Raw genomic sequence first — 17200 nt, 5'->3', positions numbered from 1 at the left:
AAGATGGTGGCAAAGCACTTTTCTTTGTCTAAATGAAGCTCTTCAACTCACTTCAAAATACTTCCTTGGCTCTAAGATGGCTGAGAAGCACTACTTTTGTCCAAATGAAGCTCCTCAACTTTGAACTCACTTCAACATAGTAATTTGGCTCCAGGATGCCACGAGATGGCAGAAAAGCACTACTTTTGTCTAAATGAAGCTCCTCAACTCACTTCAACATAGTTCCTTGGCTCCAAAATGGCGAAAATGCGCTATTGTTTGTCTAAATCTAGCTACTCGACTTCAACATTTTTTCTAAGTGAAGCTCCTCACCTCACTTCAACATACTTCCTTGCCTCCAAGATGCCACAAGATTGTGGCAGAGCACTACTTTTATCTAAATGGAGCTCCACAACTCACTTCCTTGGGTCAATGATGCAATACAAGATGTTGGCAGAGCACTGGTTTTGTCTAAATGAAGCTCCTCAATTCAGTTCAACATACTGCCTTGCCTCCAAGATGCCAAAAGATTGTGGCAAAGCGCTACTTTTATCTAAATGGAGCTCCACAACTCACTTCCTTGGGTCAATGATGCAATACAAGATGTTGGCAGAGCACTGGTTTTGTCTAAATGATGCTCCTCAACTCACTTCAACATAGTTCCTTGGCTCCAAAATGGCGGAAATGCGCTATTTTTTTTTGTCTAAATCTAGCTACTCGACTTACTTCTACATTTTTTCTAAGTGAAGCTCCTCACCTCGCTTAAACATACTTCCTTGCCTCCAAGATGCCAAAAGATTGTGGCAAAGCACTACTTTTATCTAAATGGAGCTCCACAACTCACTTCCTTGGGTCAATGAAGCTCCTCAATTCAGTTTGACATATCTCCTTGGCACCTGGATGACTCAAGATGGCACCAAAGTACCACTTTTATTGCTTTGGAAAATAGGTGAGTTTTTCAGCTAGTAATGAAAGTACAGGTATTGGTTACAAAAAAAAAAATCCTGAATTATTATTATATTTGAAGCACAGTTGTGGCAGCAAATAGAAAAACTTTAAAGCATTTAAACCAATGTTTTCTTTGGTTGTTTTGCAACAAACTTTTGCAGGACAATTAATAGACTTTTTTTTTTAAGACAAAATAATCAAAAAGTCATAAAAATACAGGACCACAATTGTATACGTCTCAAACAGCAGTATGCCCAATATTTGCCAAGTTCAAAAGGTCATCCGTAATCATGCTTGTGTTTGGTACACCTTGATCACTGTACGGGAAAAAGCCAGCAAACCCCTATAAATGGACGTTGGCGGACCGCATCGTTGAACTCATTTGCATATAAATTGTTGTTGCTACATTCATTGTTTGGACATGGCAATAGGAAAAGGACAGCAAAGAACTGCAATTTTTGTGTGAAATTGAAACAGTGGTCAAAGAGTTTGAGGTGGGAGCTATCTCGGCACGACCAGTTGCAAGATAATCCACTTTTAACCATTTACAGGCAAGTGCGTGAAATGCTCGTTTATTGTAAACTCGGGGCTTCTATTGTGGTCGAATACAATGCATTTGAGGACTTTCCAATGTACAGTAGAATATACATTATTAACTTCAGCTTGCAGCTCATAGCATTCTTTATGAATGTGGTTGGTGTATGAGTGATTATTGAAAATAGCCTCGGATTATTTATGTGGATCTGGTTCTGTTTATCTATTAAAAACAAAAAAGGACTCCATGTGTGGGTGTGTGCCACGCTGCGTATTTTCTTCCTTTTCTCGGTTCCATCTTGCCAAGCGAGAAAATAGACGTTGGTATTCCTCTCCTTCCTGTAATTATGTTTGACTGATTTATTTATTTATTTTTTTAAACCTGTTTTACAGATATGCTTTCAAGAAGAGCATAAATAGTGATGATAGATTTATGGTATTTCATAGTAATATGCAGGAAATTATTTACTAAGGTGTTTCTTTTATCCTATAACATTTTTTTTTTATAAATGATGAATTAGTCCATTACAGCGGAAGCAGCATTCATGCTGTTAATGTCCTGTGGATGACACACACACGCACACAGTCACAAATAGAGCGACTTGCCTAATGGGCAAATGCTTAAGACCTGACAGATAGAATTTTTTATTTTTTTTTAATCCCATGAATGGCAGGGCCCTATAAAACATTTTTGTAGTATGTAAGTGTTGATGGCCCAAATAGAAATTTCACTGTGATCCAAATTTCTGTTCGAGTGATGAATACCAGAACACACATGCACATCTCTCCAAGTCTCTCTTCACGCATGCCGTAATTCTGATTTGAATGTGTTGGTCTGAATACCATCACTTGGCAAAGTGAAGCAACAATAACTCAGGAAAAAGAAGAGCAAAAAAAACTGGCATATGGAGGGATCGGTAAATTCTAATTCCATCTTAATTGGTTCTGCCTAAGCAGAATTTTTTTTTTTGATTAATGAAATATGAGTCTCTCAAAGCATTTCCATACACCACTTTTCCTCTGAATAGCAAATAAAATGACTATCACTGTGGATGCATCTCTTTCACATGAGTGCGTTTGTTTTCTACAAATATAATCGGTTTTGTTAGAACTTGTATTGTTTTCCAAAAAGCAATACACAGTACATATGTAACAAGTTGAAATCAAACCCGACTTGGAGGACTAAGTCTAAGTCTCTCGTGCCTTACATGGTCGCGCCCTTCCATTTACAATAAAAGCACAATATGTTGGCTTTAGCCAAGCCTGGATTAATGATTCGAGTTCCGAATGGTGACTATGACAAATGTACCCTTTGTGAGTCCCTAAATTTCCAACATTCATTTCCACGACCCTCCCGAGATTACATTGGGAACTGGCGGCTGCACAAATGTTGGCGAGACGTGCTCTTTTATCAAAGAAAGGGTTTGACATTTGAGGACATACGATAATTAACTTTCAGTATAGACTTACTGGAAGAAAAAAATAAACATGGTACATCTGATTTTTGTCATTTAAGTATGTTGCAGACCAAAACGTGTAGCATGCCTGAAATTGTCTGTGTGGCGGCCTACGAGCATGTCACATGATCACAACTTGTTGTGTCCCACAATTGGTGAACTGGTGGGCAAAAAATGAATTCAGTACCAGTACAAATACAGTAAACCCCAATCCATGTTCGTGGTCCAGCGATTCCGCAGATTTTATTTTATAATTTTTTTTGCCTAGTTATCTCAATTTTATTTATCTTGCTATGCAATTCCACTATTGGCCACTAAAAGAGGAAGAAGAGAGAACAGGAAAGTGTTTCAAGATAAGCCTGATTTTATTTATTTTTTCTGAAGGCATTACACTAGTCAACTGCTCATTTAACCAGAGATGGCTTTATGTGCCCCTTAACATATTTTTAATGTTTTTTTAAATATGTGTTTTCAAATTTTTTTTCTAGCTGATCAGTTTCTTTAGATATTTTCATTTTTGGTTTTTGGACCTATAAAAGCTTGCACAATAGGGCCATGTGTTGTAATTTATAGCTATGATGTGTGTGTGTTTTTTAATCCACCTATTGCTGAACTTAACACTTAATTCATAAATGTTAGTAAATATATTATACAGTATATTATTGTTATTGTATTATTATACTGAAAACCTCATGTATGGAATCGGTGCAAGCTGATTTATTTATTTTTTTTAAGTGTCTCAAATCCTCTATCATCCTGCGGTTTACGCCTACAGAGAATAAAGGCTATAGGTTCATTTTATGATGTACATCATTGGTCAAGATTATTGATGTATATTGTGAGGTGATGAATTGAGTTTGTTAGTTTGGAAAAACAGGATTTGTTTCCTGTTAACAGTTTATTTTTGCCGCATTGCTCTTTTTGCTGTCTTTCAATAATATAACATTATGCCTTATTGCCATAAACATGCCTAGAGGGTACAGTACTGAATATATATATATATATATATATATAGGGTATGTCTATCTTGTGAATTCTAAAATTAACTCAACAGGAGAGCTCGTCTTGTGTCTTATCACTATTCTGCAATTTAAATGATCTTTATGAGGCTATTTTAATTGGCATCATTGAATCAGTTCAAGCTCTTGATGAGTTCCGTCTTCTTATCGTCAGCACGCCGCGTGCTCTTTAATGGACACACACACAGCTTCTGGTTTTCCTCTTTTCCAGGTATCCGGCGGCTTTACCATTACACGTGCCATGTCCATGACAACCACTTAGTGCTCAGAAGAAGTCGGGCCAGCAGAATACACTGAAAATTATCCCACTGTTAACTAATAAGTGAGGAGATGTGCACAGGCACATGTGTAATGTTCTCTAATGCTACCAGCCTGGCTTATCACATTCTATCAGCGCTATTGGAATTAAGTTTCACTATTAAGGCACGCTCATTCGCAACACACTGCTTTGTGGACTTTCAATTAATTTTAAGATCACATTGGTCTTGCTTACTTCTTCTTTCATTCTAAATGGCTTTAAAGTGTCTTCTTGCCTTGTTCAATTGGATGGTTTGAAATGTTTTTATATGGCCCCGATATTCTAAAAATAGTATATACATACCATATATTCAGATTCATATTACTTTATTGAGCCCTAAAAGGGTCAATTCCCTCAGTCACAACCTATCCAAGGAACGGGAAGCCTGACGGTCCACCATTCAGTTTATATTGTAGACATTGATAGCTATACGGACTTGCGGTTTATTTTTGTGACAATATCAGACAAATCCAACACGTGGTGGATGACTAGCACTTATGCAACATTAACATTTAATGCCAAATGCTTAAGGCAAAACAAACAAAACAAAAAAGTTATTCACAGAAACTTCATGTCAGAAAATTGCCAAATTAGGGTATCTTAATCTTTTACTAATGTTAAATGTTAAGCTTTTTTTTTTTTCAGCCACCAGCATCATTCGTGCACACGTTAAATAGTCCACGAAAGCGCACTGCTGTCTGTGATTTAGTGATTAGGAACTAATTGTGAAGATAGATTATCATTAAAACCATTCAATATTTGTTTTTAATGTCATATTTCACCTGATTATTTCATAATAGATACAGTTTCCATAGCCTTTTGTGTACTTTAAAGTGATAGATGACTTGAATCATACAGGATAAATGAATCATTTTCATCATTAGACCTATACAAGTTTAAGATTGAGTCCATTATCCGGTCAGTCCTTATATGGTAGTACTTCATTGTAGAGTTTAAACTACGATCATGAAGACAGATCTTGCAGAGGAAGCAAAGGCTCCGAATGTGCTAGTAAGACAGATGGGTAGGCACCAGGCTGACTTCCACCGTGCGCATACTGTACCTTAAAGGTAATCCTTCTTTTTATAGACACAACGAGAGAGGAAAAGGTTTGGATTCAGGCCATATTTTCGTAAGTGAAAGATGGTTTTGTTATTGGCAAACGTGTACAGTTATGTTGAACATAACTGACATTATTCCGTTCCGGCCCCACAAAAAATAGATAAATAAATAAAGTACTTTATTAAAAATAATAATAATAATAATAACATTGTGCGTTTGTGTTTCATGTACGCACCTTGGCCACGAGGGGGCAGTATAATATCAATGATCAGCTCACATAAATTAAAAGACGAACAGGAGTAAGCTGCAGTAATATTTCTTGTTTTGTTAGCCCATGTACGCCATTTTGCATTGTGTGTTAGCATGAAGCTAGCACATGTTCGTAAGTTACGAGGTTTGGTTGAATACACAACGTGTAATTCTTCTTGGTTTACGACAAATCTATTTTTTTTTCCTTCTATTTTTTTGCGCAAAAACTGTTGTGTTGCTACCAAATGTGTTTCTATGAAATATTCAGAAGTTAAGAAGATTTTTGTTTTCCATGTTTGACTTTGCTTGTTACTTCACCCTTTAACCTCAACCATAAAGCTTTGACTCGTGTGATACGAATAATTTATTTAAATAGCACCTTTTGAAACAAAGTTACAAAGTGATTCACAATATAAAAAAAAAATGGTCCATGAGCAAAATAAAGTTATGCGAGCTATACAAACAGTAAATTACAAAATAATGATAATAAGTAAATTTGTGAATAAAAAAAATATATATATATATATATATAAATGCCTAAGAACTTAGATTAGGAATAACAAGTGTTTTTGTACTGATATATAATTTTAATAAGACATCTAAAAAAAAACTTTTTTTTTTCATCATTGCGTCAACCGTTTTTGGGCAGAGTCACAGACTGATCACAGATCTGGAAAGCCCTCATCAAAGGCTTTTGCATTTCAGCTCCCATTTGGACGCTCACATCGTTTGTCCCCAATTGCATTGATAAGCGTTTGGAACGGAGACACAGCAGCAGCGCTATGGGAAAGCAGTCAACAAAGTATTTTGTTGCTGGACTTGGGCCGAAAGTCATTAACTATAGTTCCCCTCAGACCGATGTGTACACTCTACTGGGTCAGAGGGGTGGGATGGCTTCTGGGTCTGACGGTTACAAGCTCCAAACGGGCGGAGAGACAAAAGCATTGTGAAGGGTTGCCCGTATCACAAGAACGCTGTGTGGCCTACAGGATGTTTTTAATCATTATATTAATGATACAAGCTCCCAAACGTTCTTTCCACATTGGGGAAATGGGACTAAAATAGTTATAATAAGGGAGAGAGAAAATTAGCAACCACAATAATATTGCAGTTAGCATTAGGGACAAATAGAAAAGCACGTCAATAGGAATAAACATGAACAAAAGATAATACTAAGCGAGAGAAGCTTTTTCAGAGAACATTGCAGGAGCGCTGCAGACTCATTTCTTGGCACAGAAAACCCCTGAAGTGTCTTTTAGAGTTCTTTTAGTCATAAAGACTAAACATCTTCCCCTGCTGCCATTTTAAGTGTATGAATCAAAGGCCGTGCATGATCTCTAATCTTCAGATGAAAACCAGAAATGTGGAAATAAGCCAGAAAGGTTTCTCTTTCTGTTTTTCTTTTTTTCCTAGGCTCACTATCTCTTATGCTTCTGTCCAAAAGATGTTTGGTGTTGAGGACAGAGCTGTTGTATTCTACTGCATCAAACTTGTCCAAGTGTGCCTTTTTAGGCCTTTACTTTGTGAATTGGAGAGCAGAAGAGAGCCTTCCCCAGATTGTTACCACAAAGTTAGCAACATAGAATGTAATATGGCAGGATGAAGAAGTGAGATGCAGGGAGTATGGTGTGAATTGCGTAGTACCTGGCGATTCGATTCGTATCACGATTCATAGGTCACGATTCGATTTGATGCCGATTAATCCCGATACAAATATATATATATATATATATATATATATATATATATATATATATATATATATTTTTTTTTTTTTTATTTATTTTTTTTTACTCAAATTAAAAAAAAATACTAATCAGTAAACTTGTACATGTATACTAAGATTTGTATGAAAATGTATTTATTTATCTGAAAATTCAGGTTTGTAACTGAGCCACTGCGTTTAACAATCAGGTTGCATGTCAGGTCTGTTTCATGCTTGAACAGCCCTGAAATGAAATATTAAGGCTTAAAGTTCCATTAATAGAACATTCTTCCATGCTTAAAGTGTGAATCCTAACCCTAAGACGTTTTGTTGAATATTCCCATCAAAAATTGATGTTTAAAAATAGATATTTTAACACCCCTATTATATATATATATATATATATATATACACAGTATAACTCCCATAGGCTGGAAAATAAAAAAAAAATGCTATGGCATCTTCCTTGTCTTCTACAACAATCTGGAAAACCAATGGTGTTTATATCCAACTTGCACAAATATTTCTCTCAAGTTCCAGAGAAAATTGCCAACCGCGGAACCGAAATGGCCAGAGCAGCATCTTAGAAAGTGACAAAATGACTTCTTAGAAAGGCAGCTCAGCAGTTTCCCAGATGCCAGCAATCAATCCTACATCCCTTAATACACACGCTGTTACTGTTAACCCTACTAGTGATAGCGAGTGGACGAGAACAAGCTTAAACGATGAGAAGAAAAGGATAAAAGAGAGCTGAATGGCAAAGGAAATCAATAAGCAGTCTGGCTGTGTAGGGATGGTGTACTAAGTCAAAATGACCAATGTCTCCTAACGCACCCACAGCGCTCGCTGCCCTTGGGGAAGGAACGTTAGCAACTTTCATTGCTTCCTTTGATTCAAGCCCTCCTCAAAGGCCGCCTGCAATTTAGACACGACCAAAATGTCACTCGGGCTCTTTCTGCAATATTTCTTCATTTCAACATTTCTGTTTGTCCTCCAACTGTAGTATCTCTTTCTCCGTCCCTTATTTTATTAACCCTGGCGGTTAAAGTTCTTTCAACGCTGTTCGCCATAACGTCTCTTCCATCGTTGCGCTAAATAGCAGGCAGGTTTATTACCTCTCTGAGTGCAAGTCATGTTTACTGAGCCAGGATACTCCCAAGTCCACCTTCATGCCGGGGCAGTTTTCACACACTCGTGCAATGGTGCTGAATGTTAAACAATTACTCATGTGACCTTTCCTGTTTTCTCCCACCAGGCAAATGGTTGCATACTAAAAGATGACACTTTTTGAAATTGTTTTGACATTTTGGAGGCGTGACTTATAGACTGATGCAACGCGGATGTGTCTGGCATATATATCCATTTGAATGTCAGTGCTGATAATAGCAATGATAAGATGGTGGAGAAGATCTAGAAATTAGCTTTCCACATGCTGAGGGGTTGGATGTGAACACGTATGATTAGCAACAGGGGAGGGTTCAAGTTCAACAGTTTAAAGCTTCTGTACTTTTTTTTGCTAGCAACTTTTTTTTTTTCTTCTAACAAGCAGCCAGATGGCAAAATTCACAGCAGGTCTCTGCCCGAAGGCACCCCACTTAAATGCCTTTCTGTAACTTTGCCCGTCTCTCTGTATCTCTGTTGCAACCTGCTGATGACACTCAGTGTTGCACTGAAAACTTTGTGGCTAAAGACTCTCAATGTGAGGTATTGTTGATCAAGTCTCATGATGTCAAAATAGGGACAACATGGTTAACTGCTACAAAATGAATCTTTGACGTCCATAGTCGTCAATGGCACTGAATGAGGGCTGTTTCAACTGTTGTGAATTTTGCTCTTTAGCTCCTTGTTGAGAACAAGTTAGGGAAAAAAAACGTACTGAAATATTCAACAGTTGTACGTTCATATTTTGAGGGGTTAAATTGAATTAATCTCCAATGACTGTAGTTTTTTTTAGATTCATCCTGAAATTTCACCCATAAGATGAAAATCCCCCCAAAAAATTGTGAATAATATATTATTACACATAAAGACCTATCAGCTGAAATAATAATAATAATAATAATAATAATAATAATAGTTAAATTATTGTTCAAGTTACTGTAGTAAGGTATTTGATAACAAGAAAATGGCAGCAATATCTCAACGTTATTATTTTTAACATAAGAAAATGTGAAATTTTGGTACAGATTTTAGCAAACAACATGGAAGTTGACTTGCTTGATTAGCTTTCTCGGGCTACATAAAATGATCTGGCGGGCCAGATCTGGCCCCGGGGGCTTTGAGTTTGACACCTGCTGCATAAATGTCAGCCTCCTCGGATATAGAACATTTTTTTTCTTTACTTTCACTAGTGTGCATTTTGAATCAGGCCCTCAGGGGGGGTACGACTAACCCATATGTAAACCTGGCAATCATCAAAGTTGCCTTCCCTCCAGACAGACTGACGAGAAAGTCAGATCGAAGAAGAGAAGGCAGGTTTGTTCCTCTCAGGTGGTCCCGTCAGATTTGACACAAGACAAGACAACGCAGGGGTTGAATAGTTGGGAAGTAAAAGTGAAAAAAGATATTTCAAAAGACTTACGGGGTAATATGTGCAGATATGTTTTGAATTGAGTCAAGACAGACAGAAATGTCCTTTACTTTTTGCACGGGCTTCTATAAATCATGAATGCATTACAGCCACAGTTTAGCAGCGTGTATTTATCGTAGCCATTTAGCGGAGTGATTGCTAATTATGTCAGGAACTTTTTGCATTCAAATTAATAGCTGCCTGCCTTAAGCCGTTATCATTTGAACTTTTTGAATATAAACCCAAACAGCGCAATTCCTCTCTCTCTCGGGCATTTGTCTTCTTAACACAGCAAGATGCACATCTGTCAGCTCTGTTCTAGCGCCACCTATTGATAATGCCGTAGTACTTCACTGTAGTTGATAAGTGTCTTATTCTGAGAAGGAGCAAAAGTACACATGCCAGAAAATCGACTTTGGTATAGTACCAAAGTATGTGTACTTAATTTCTTCCAACCACTTGATCAACAGCTTCAGAGCACTCCGATAACTGCAACAGGTGACCGGGAAATTTAATATTATGACAGCAGAGTTTCAAGGAGATCATTTGCTTTGAATGAAGCCTGTAGGTCTGCAAATACGCATAATAAGCCAACTTTGGAGCACCTATTTCTGTCTTGTTTCAAAGTTAATTGTGGAGCAAATAGAGCGGTCTCCTGATTGTATCATCGGAATAGCTTATTAGCAATGGGTAGCAGGGTTCAAAGGTCAGGACTTTTCTACCGTGACACGTTGCAGGCTTCTTGACGAGCTCTGATTTGTTCTACAAGTCGTAGCTGTGCAGTCAATTAAGCCGCCGTCTCAATCGAGCCAATTAAGACGGCAAGAGTGACATTCAGCACCGCCGATGAATAAAACATGCGTGATTACGGGAGTGAAATAAGAACAGGTAGCAGGTAGTCGTTCACTATTTGACGCATCTCAATTACAGTTCCCGTGTGTGCATACCTAACAATTTGTCTATTTCTTACTGAAATGTATCACTTTTTTTTTTTTTCATTTAACCTCTCTGGGTGTTTTGCCCTGACTTCTTTAAAGACAGCCCAGACAGGGGGATGACGAATGACAAAGTGATCCGCGAGGCACAAAAAAAAGCAAGCGAAAGACGTTGGCAAGTCTGCAGGGCGCTGCGCATATCTCAGTCTGCCTGTCAGCACGGATCTCCTCATTGATGTCTCCCTCATTCGGCGCTATTACTCTCATCTTCCTCCAACAGCCCGCTCGGGTCGGCGGCTATTATCGTCTTCTGTATCGCGATGTGCTTGAAAACCTGCACTTCACTCTTGTTGTGTGTCATGACAGCAGCCCAGTTAACACATTTGAGGCCCAAATGTAACCACACATGATGCTTTTAGGGACTGAATGCTTTTTGATTTGTAAATGTGTTATCCGTCTTAAAGTAAAAGCATGCAGGCTGTTAGACCGATGCATAATTAATCTATAGGTGCTCAAGTGACGCGCATTATTTTTGAGTTATTTAGTTCCAGTGTTCTAAAAATATCATTTCATTTGCATATTGCACTCCCATTTCTGAAAATAGATCCCAATTAAAGCAAAAACAAACCAACACAAGTATTAGATTATGTCCAGATAAATGAGTTGATTGTATGAGATTTACTCCATGAATAAGCCACATGATTAATGAAATGGAATTTTACTTTCTAAAAATAAATACATTTATTAAAAAAAATTAAAAAAAAGGCTACAATAAACAAGCGTTAAATGTTGTTGCACACAAAATAAGCTTTTTCAGTTTTATTTTAACAACATAGTGACTTACCTTACTCCAGTAGATATAAATAGCAGCCACAAGAACGCATCAATCGGCTGTAAAAAAAAGCGTCTCCTCGCAACAAATCGCAAAATCAATCAAAACTTTTTTTCCTCCAGAGTGTTTAAAAGCCCCAATCATAAAGCAATCTTGCAGTTGTTTGTCTACCTTTCAATGGGTTGTGCGCGCCCGACGGAGCAGGGGCGCCAATGTGTGGCCGTGAGGACCTGTGACAGTCTGCTGACTGGCCGCTCCTCCTGCGCCGGCGATCAGAAGCCTCCGCTTTGAGCGGGAGCTCCTCCTAGTCTCGGCTCGCGGTGCGCGCATATGCGGTTTGTGTGTGCGCGCGTGGGTGCATGCGCGTCGTGGACACCCCCCACCCCTAGCGTTTAATTTAAATAAACCTGCAGGGAGAAAGGAGGTGGGGGGAAGGGGGTTGAATGTGTGCCACATCGCACCTAGCTCATGTTGTATGGTAGGTGCAACGGGTTGCCACGCCAACCCCAGAGGATCTGGCAACTTGGTAACAGAAAGTAGGTTGGATTTTAGACTTGGTAAAAGCAGGTCTAAATTGTAGCGCAATGGGTGTATTGTAATGTTTGACACCTTTCTTGGTCAATCCCATCTGGCAGGTGCGAGGTCGCCTGGCATCACCATGGAGTAACCATCCAAGTACAATTGATAACCAGCTGGAGGGCGGGGCTTCACACTGGTCAGTCCGTCTCAGATTGCTCAACAACAATACGCCCACATATCGGCAGCCACCAATCAGAGGGAAGCCGTATGAAAATAAAGAGAAAAGTGACCCAATTGAAGCAAGGCTTATTTACATGTTTGAATATTAATGAGAGATTAGCTCATTCAAAATCGCATGACGTTTGGCTTGAAAAGGGGCATCCTAGCCATTTCCAACCCCAAATAATTTTGCTAACTAGATAAGAGGACAATAAAGGGGAAGTCAACCCCAAAAATAGTTTTTGACAGTGATATGTTCTATGCAGTCCTACTGGTCTAAATGCGGATTTTGATTAATATTGCTTTAGTGGAATATGAGTTAAGCAGCAAAATCCCAGCAGTTGTCATCTATACCAGAAGGCGGCCATTTTGCCCCTTGCTGCCGAGTGAAAATGACATCACAGTTGATCAGGTCTCAGGTAACAACCAATCACAGCTCAGCTTCTGAAAACAGATGAGCTGTGATTGGCCGTTGCCTGAGCCCTGAGCAACTCTGATGTCATCTTCAGTCAATTAGCAAGTGGCAAAATGGCCGCCCCCTGAGATGTGTAAAAATGGCTGGATTTTGCTCCATAACTCTTATTCCACAAATGTAACATTAATCAGAACGTCATGTTTAGACTAGTGAGGTCACATATAACATATTATTGTCAAGAAATGTTTAAAATATAAAACAATTATATATATATATGTAAATCATGGAACCTTTAAGAATCGAATGTTGCATAAAGTCATCTGGGACCTCACCACCTCAACCGTGACCCTAATGAGGACAAGTGCTAATTGATTAATGGATAGATAGCTGTATTGATCATTCACATGGACGGTAATTCTTTATGTTAATAGATGGATAGTGACTTTATTGGTGGATGGATTAAGATGGATGGCTGATAGTTCATTTGTTGGTGGATGATCATTTTCATAGATGATTGGATAGGTGGCTCTGTTTACTGAATTTAATGGTGGGATTATTGATTGATTAGAGTACTTGTTGGATGAATGATGGCTGTTACTTGATTAGGTTTCTATGGGCAGGTGGATTACAAACACTAGTTGGATCAATGGACAGATGACTCACACATACATTGGTTGACATGACTGAAATCACACACGACAGTCCTGCTGCCTCACAATTTTTCTCAGACGCCCTCACGTTTCTTTGCCATCTTTGACTCGTGTGAATATTTTTAGCTCGTGTTGCGGCCAATGGCGGCAGCTCGGCTTTGCAGAACATTCAGAACTTTGAAGGTCAAACATGTTACTAAAGCACTCTTGTGTGGGTGAGGGCATAAAATCCACAGAGACAAGACAAGAAATGTGGATTTGAAAGGACTTTGGTGGCCTTAGAGTCGAAGATTGTTCATCTCGAATACTGTTCACCTTTTTCATGTAAAAGATGAGATGTGATTACAATCAGCTGTGGTTCATCAATCCTGTCATTCTGATCAGCTGCAAGACATTTTTTTTTGTCTTTGTTGTGGCTTGTTGAAGTACATAATTGATGAATACTCACTTAAAAAAAAATATTGGGTTGTTTTCCTAACCCACACACTTGAATGTTGGATTTAGCCGTTTCACCCAATTTTTTTTATTTTTGACCCAGTATTTTTAAGAGTGTAATGTAATGCTTATGTTGCTAAGTTGCTACATTATTGTTGGTAACTTTTGATAAGTTTACCACAGTCTAGTCATCTTCCTCATGAGCGTCAATTCAACAAGTCAGGACAAAAGTCTAGTTAGTCCCCCCAAAATAGATTGTGTGCTAGCCCATTGTTGGAAACGAGCTCGACGGAGAAGAGACAAAGGCGGAACATCTGTTGTACTCATATTTGAAATCTCATCTTAACTTTTTTTGTTTTCCAACTTTACACCTAATGACTTTACAACCCGTTGTTTGTCCGTCATCATGAATGTAACATTAATCCGTCTTACACAAAGGCTCTCTCGCAGTAGTGAACATGTGGCCGCATATTTATGTTTTATAACCGCACCGCTCTGTAGCCACTTTGACGAGCAATGATGATGTGATAAGGAAATGTTGGTCGTCTTTCAGCAACTCTGAATGATCAACAATGAACAGTCAATCCATTAAAATGGAAAATGTTGTTGTTAACGGTTGAACCTTGGAGGAGGTCTGCACTCGTTTTTCCTGCTCCTCAAACAAAAGTCATTCTGATCACGCAGTGCCATTATCTCATTAGCTCTGCCTGCTGGCATACCCCCACTTAGATTAGTCACGTTTGCTGCCAATAGTAGTCCAAAAGCTCTGATTACTGGCTCATTGTTAGCTTGATGGCTGGTGGATCAATGAGAAAAACTTTGATTCTGGGGAATAATGATGCGCACGAAAAGGCTGACTTAATGTAACTTTCTGCATGAAAAAATGCCTTTTATGTTTTTAGTCCGGGAGACACTACAATCCGACACGGCGGCAGATGAAGTGTGACTGATCGTGCACATCAATGATACAAAGACGTAGTGCAAGCAGAATGTGCTTATAAAGCACCATTGACAAACAAAGGGCACAAAATATACATGATAAGAAAATAACGTCACGTGGTTTAAGAGCAAAGTCTTCAAATCCTATTCAAACCGTTCTACTTATTATTAAAATGTTAGTATGTGTGGATGAATTAGGTCACCAGTGACGGGATTTGAGAACATTTCTTTTTTTTTTGGAGGGGGGGGGGTCGGGGGGGGGGGGGCCTTTGAGAAGTCAAAATGGGAGGAGACAAAGGCATGAACTGATCATATTTTTATTGAGGTTGCGCAAGTAGAAGAAACATGATTTCTAGGTCAGGGTTGGACGGAAGATGAGACAGAACTCAATCTGTGCTGTCCAAATTGAATTTGAGAAAATTGGAGGTACTGATGGTCAAATGAAGCTTCATGAAGCACTTGTGATATAAAAAAAAAATTATCCACGAGATGGTGGTCTTGGTTTAAAGATGCAGTGGAAATGTAATCAATTTTCATTGCACCGGGGCTTTATCTTTAAACAGAGAGCGCCATCTAGAGGAGTAAAATATATATCGCAAGTGCTTCATGAAGCTTCATTTTACCATCACTAATTGGAGGCGCTCCTGGTTGTAATAGTATTGAAGGATCTCAGACATGTCACGGATATCACATCGACTTGTAGTTGCTGTACTGTAGATGTCTTGCACGCAGGTGATATTGATTGGCAGCTACTGATGATGGGACCTGAGGGCAGAAGATCATAGGAAAAACTGAACGTCGTGCAGGGGTGGAAAAAGAAACTCATGCACTTAAGCAAGAGTTAAGGTACACACTCTGAAATGTAGTGAGTAGAATAATTTTGATACACACAAAATATGTTGCCTGTGTTGTTTTTTAACGTAGTGCTCAAACTGAAAAGAGAACAATCATGTGTAGCTATGCTAACGTGAGATAACAAAAAAAAAATGCAAATTAACTAATAAGAACTAAAAATTTACTCTTTGGGGGATTAGACATTTAAAAAGCCAGAAGCTGGTGATTTTTAGACTGTTACAACATATTCGCCTCAAATCGACAGCATAAACATATTCTATTAAAAATGGACAATAATCCGATTCTGTTGTCTTTAATGCTCCCTGATTCAAGTCCATCCATGTCACTGTTGGCCCTGACTTATAAGACCCCAAAACATCAATCAAGATCTCCATCTGAATTTATTCCTCTCCATTTACATCTTTTTTTTTTTACGATGTGTGGTCACGGTGTCGTCTCAACAGTGTTGCACAGAGAGAGCTTTTCTTATGACACTTCAAATGTATATTGAAAATGACGTGCGGGTTCATGTATCGTCTCGTTCACCATCCCAACGTCTCATTAGGTGCATTTATGTTGCTGAGAGTTTGCTTTTGAAATAATGTCTTCTCCTTTTTTTTTTTTTTCTCCGTGTTTTCAGTAAATAGGATACGTCCACCTAATCATGTTGTTGCTGTCATAGACTCTTTGTCACAGTAACTATCACATTATATTTGTTTCACAGGCTTTTGCGGACTTTCTCTAAGCTGTTTACCCAAAGGAAATCCTGCCTCGGGTTTTAGACACAGCATAGAAGATCCATGCAAAAAAAAAAAAAGGTACTGATTTCGCTGGTGGCTTATGTGTTGCAGCATTCATTTAGTCTTCTGTTGTTTTTTTGTGTTTTGTTTGTATGTAAATTTAAAGCCACGTTTGTAACTGTAAATAGTAGTAACGTTCATCCATCTATTTTTTTTTATACTGATTAGGGTCAAAGGGCGGGATTCATCCTAAACAATGCATCACATGACTTACTCTTTCTAAATGGGAATATTACTCATGTTTGCTTATGATTACTACATGTAACTTTACAATTCTAGCACCTAACAATTGCTCACCATTGGATGTTGTCGGAAGGAAGTGGCCACGTACGTATAGCTTAGTGTCATCAGGAGGTTGCAACAGAGATACTGAGAAACTGAAATAGTCTCTGAAAGGCATAGATGTGCACATTCCTCTGAATTTGTTTTATCCATTTACGTATGGAAACATTTAATAGTTGGGCAATTGTATTATACTGGAGGGCAATATAGGCTATATGTGCTGTCGGCAAGCTGCATCCCTGCTTGTTCTCAGCAGGCAAAGTAGAGGAGATAAGAGTTTGAACTCAGTTGCTGAAGGCAAAAAAAACGATTCATCACAATTTTAAACTTTATCTGCTTTTTCAGGTAATCCTTCTTTCAGTCAACTTATGGAAGAAGTGTCCTTATTTATTTAACCCTGGAGAACCCAAGAACCCTTTTCTTTTTTGGAAAATTATGAATTATACATTAAATGACTGCTATAAGTTCACTGAACACCAAAATATATGTTTTTTCAATTGTAACCCTTTTTTTTTTTAAC

The 17200-nt window shown here is 38.4% G+C and overlaps 1 protein-coding gene and 1 long non-coding RNA gene across 4 annotated transcripts in view; one reads left to right on the top strand and one right to left on the bottom strand.

The window, feature by feature from the left end:
* calcr (calcitonin receptor) overlaps positions 1 to 11906 on the bottom strand; it is a 41504-nt gene extending 29598 nt beyond the window's left edge. For 2 of the 3 annotated variants that reach the window (XM_077548442.1, XM_077548444.1), the window contains exon 1: positions 11600 to 11906. The gene's annotated coding sequence lies outside the window, so the exon portion shown is untranslated. The remainder of the gene's footprint in view (positions 1 to 11599) is intronic. The other variant, XM_077548443.1, reaches the window with a different exon arrangement.
* Positions 1 to 16365, top strand: part of LOC144037185 (uncharacterized) — a 52947-nt gene extending 36582 nt beyond the window's left edge. The window contains exon 8 of the long non-coding RNA XR_013288854.1: positions 16323 to 16365. This is a non-coding gene — a long non-coding RNA (uncharacterized LOC144037185). The remainder of the gene's footprint in view (positions 1 to 16322) is intronic.
* Positions 16366 to 17200: the final 835 nt, after the last annotated feature.

Source organism: Vanacampus margaritifer, chromosome 17 (assembly GCF_051991255.1).
Source record: "Vanacampus margaritifer isolate UIUO_Vmar chromosome 17, RoL_Vmar_1.0, whole genome shotgun sequence".
NCBI lineage: Eukaryota > Metazoa > Chordata > Actinopteri > Syngnathiformes > Syngnathidae > Vanacampus > Vanacampus margaritifer.
The sequence above is the reverse complement of the archived record's forward strand: the minus strand, read 5'-3'. Positions and strand labels throughout refer to the sequence as shown.